General features: G+C 34.7%; 1 long non-coding RNA gene across 1 annotated transcript; it reads right to left on the bottom strand.

Moving 5' to 3' along the window:
- Nucleotides 1-2,743: 2,743 nt before the first annotated feature.
- LOC126884866 (uncharacterized) lies at nucleotides 2,744-3,525 on the bottom strand. The gene is made up of 2 exons (XR_007698173.1): nucleotides 3,338-3,525; nucleotides 2,744-3,056 (listed from the first exon to the last, which is right to left on the bottom strand). It is a non-coding gene; the product is annotated as an uncharacterized LOC126884866 (long non-coding RNA).
- Between the last annotated feature and the right edge of the window lie 342 nt (nucleotides 3,526-3,867).

Below are 3,867 nucleotides of genomic sequence, written 5' to 3'. Positions count from 1 at the left end.
GGTCCCAAGCCCGGATAAAGGAGGAGGGGGTCTGCAGCCAGGTTAGCACCCTACTGATAGACGTTAAAACCATAGCTTATAGAAACAGGATTGTGCCTCGAAACAGGAATGATTTCATTATGACGACCAACGCGAGAAAAAGGACAACAAATTTATGGAAAACGAAAAATAATATACTTCGCATCGGTACTTGGAATGTGAAGTCTCTAAACACAAGAGAGCAGGAAATCACAAAAGAGCTTGTAGAAAAAAATATTATCACATATGTGCACTACAAGAGACAAAGAAAAAAGGAAAGGGTCAAATTATGCTGGATGGCTATCTGATGATTTACAGTGGTGTTGCAAAAGATACGAGAGCCAAGGAAGGAGTCGCACTGCTAGTTCACAAAAAATTTGTACACCAAGTACAAGAGTGCCAATATATCTCCGAAAGAATAGTTAATGTAAAAGTCAAACTGGATGTCAAACCTCTGAACGTGATAGCGATCTATGCACCTGAGAAGAACAGGGATGCAACCATAAGAGAAAACTTCTTAACACCTTCAGACTGTAATAAACGAGATCCCAAAAGATGAATATATAATCATTATGGGTGACTTTAATGCCCGTGTTGGCAATGACACAGTTCCGGGAATAAAACAGCGATATAATGAAAATGTCAGAAATGAAAACGGAGACCTCCTGACGGACCTCTGCAGTATAAAGGAAATACGAATTAACAATACATTTTCCCTCACAAAAAACAATACAAAATACACTTTTGAAAACACTAGAGGACAAAGATCTATGGTAGACTATATTCTGTCGAATAGAGAGTTACACCCGTCACTACTCTTGGATGTAAGAGCACTATTGCGCAAAATCAGAATGAAAGCACATATATGTGATAACAAAACAGTAGAATACACCACCAAGATTAAAGTCGAAAGCTTACAGCACGACTCCACAAGATACCTATTCCAAAAAAAACTAACGGAAAAAAGCAGCAACATGTATATCACAGAAAGTGACGGAGTCGAAGAAAGCTGGGCAAAAATTAAGTCTAATATATTAGCCTCAGCCAAGGAAGTTCTTGGTGAAAGAAACATTAATAAAAATAAATCGCTTCCAAGACGAAGAACTCCATGGTTTTGTACAGAAGTGAAGGAAAAGTGTAAAAAGAAGAAAAAAGCTTACCTAAAATACATGTCAAGTAAAACACAAGAGGCATACGATAATTATAAGACTATAAGAAACGAAACACATTCAGTAGTAAGAAGAATAAAAAATGATCACTGGGAACGTTTTTGGAAAGAAATGGAACATGATTTTTATGGTCTCCAAAAGGAAATATGGCGCTTTATATGAGGTCAAAGAACGGATGTAAAGGAACTAATAGAACCAAAACCCATAGAAAAGGAAATATGGATTGACTATCTAAAAAAGCTCTATGCAGAGGAAGAACAAATGATGCTAGAACTGGAAACACCAGAAATTACCACAAATGAAGATGTTAATATAACTGCACAGGAAGTACGAAAAACACTCGAAAAGCTGAAGAAAAGAAAAGCTGCAGGTAAGGATGGAATACCAAACGAATTACTGAAATATTGTGGAGCAGCAATGACAGAACAATTAACAACATTAATTAACAAAATCATAAAACACAAAAAATACCGGAAGAATGGAGAACGAGCGAACTAATTCTACTATTCAAAAAAGGAGATAAAAAGCAGCCAGAAAACTACAGAGGTATCAACTTGTTAAATACTACCCTAAAACTTACCACCAAAAACTTACAAGACGTAATGAATCAGAGGATAAGTTTAGCAGATGAACAACAGGGTTTTCGTACTGGAAGATCGTGTACAGTTGCAATATTCGTCATAAAGCAAATTACTGAGAAATCACTAGAGTAAAATTGACCAGCATTTCTATGTCTGATTGACTTAAAGAAAGTATTTGACAGAGTAAGACTCAAAGATGTGATCCATCTTCTGTATTATAGAGAAGTCCCTCTAGATATCATAAAACCTATTGAGAACATCTACCAAAACAACAAAATGGAAGTCAGAATAGATGGACAACTTACAGAACCTATAGATATAGGCAGCGGAATAAGACAGGGAGACTCATTGAGTCCTATGCTTTTCAATTTAATCATGGATGAAATCATCAAAAACGTCAACAAAGGAAGAGGATATAGAATGGGAAACAAGGAAGTAAAAATACTCTGCTACGCAGATGACGCAATATTGATAGCCCAAGATGAAAATAGTCTGCAAAGATTAGTCCAAAGGTTTAATATAAGAGCAAAAGAATTCAATATGACAATTTCATCTCAGAAAACCAAAACAATAGTAATCATTAAAGAACCAATCAGATGCAAAATAGAAATTGATGGTATCAGTATTGAACAAGTAATGGAAGTAAAATACCTTGGAATTACATTGTCAAGTTACGGAGACCTAGTCAGAGAAGTGAGAAATCAAGTACAAAAAGCAAATAGATTGGCAGGATGCTTTAATAACACTATATGGCGAAACCGACATATCCCTTCAGGCCTGAATTTTTTTTGAATGAAAATGAAGTTTTCCTTTGAATAAATACGATATACGGTATCTAAAAAGGTGTAAAAAATGCAGAAAAAAAATTCATTGTTTGAATCTGTCACAAATGACATGTCACGTTCGTGCGCTCTGGGTTTATGTTCTATGAATGTAGGATCGTAAGTGTATGAAAAAATTAATTTTTATTCAATAGTCAATTAAAAATTATTTTTATGACTGTTTAATATGTTATTACATACTAACTAAAATAGAATAAACATTTTTTGCTGAAATGTCATGTCTTTCCATTGTCTCTTTGCTGAAGAGGAGCTCGTTGAAGGAACAGGTTCTTCATCCAATACAGGTTCTTCATCTAACACAGTTTCTTCAATATCCTTGTCATCGGTGTTATTTTTAAACATCTGAACGTCAAAAGCAACATCATTTTCGCCATCTAAATCCTCTATTTCGGACTAGTTACCATCATTTAACACATCTGGAGCCAAATCGTGGGTGAGAGGCACACCTGTAATAATTAGAAAAACTACTTTTATCATTAAAATATAGAAAAAATAATAAAAAGTCAAACCAATAAATATTTAGTATTTTAATTTCCTGCTATTGAAAATTGAATGTGTGACGGCAACTCACTATCGTAATATTCAAATTTTACGGGACAAGATATCTACAAACAAACCAATAATTTCTTAAATCTTGTTTATTATCTTGAAGTTAAAACTTTATCTATACCACAACCCCGTTACAATAACATAAACACTTATAAAAAACAAGATATCTTTTACTTACCTTTATCGGTTTTGTCGTCAAAATACACAGCCTTCTTTATAGGGTATTCTATTGCAAACTAAGCGCGAATTCGTTAAATAATTTCAGTTACTCTGATAATTCACGATAGACACAACATATTGATATCATCTTTTCTAGTAAAAATATGTTTATTTTGCTAATGATACCCACATAAACATGAGCTCACGATCGTGTCAGCCGGTCACGAAAGGGATATTAACACTGAGATGAAGTAAAGAATTTATAAAGCCAGTGTAAGACCAATAATGACATATGCATCAGAAATAAGACCCGATACAGCCACAACACAAAGACTACTGGAAACGGCAGAGATGAGAGTACTGAGAAGAATTACAGGAAATACACTGAGAGATCGAAAGAGGAGCGAAGATATTAGAAGACAATGTAACGTACAGTGTATAAACGAATGGACACTAAATAGAAAAAGAATGAAACAACCACATAACCAGAATGGGGGAGACACGTGTGGTCAAAACAGCACGAGATAAATCACCAATCGGTAGAAGAAG

The sequence above is a fragment of the Diabrotica virgifera genome, chromosome 5, assembly GCF_917563875.1.
Source record: "Diabrotica virgifera virgifera chromosome 5, PGI_DIABVI_V3a".
In the NCBI taxonomy this organism is placed as follows: domain Eukaryota; kingdom Metazoa; phylum Arthropoda; class Insecta; order Coleoptera; family Chrysomelidae; genus Diabrotica; species Diabrotica virgifera.
The sequence above is the reverse complement of the archived record's forward strand: the minus strand, read 5'-3'. Positions and strand labels throughout refer to the sequence as shown.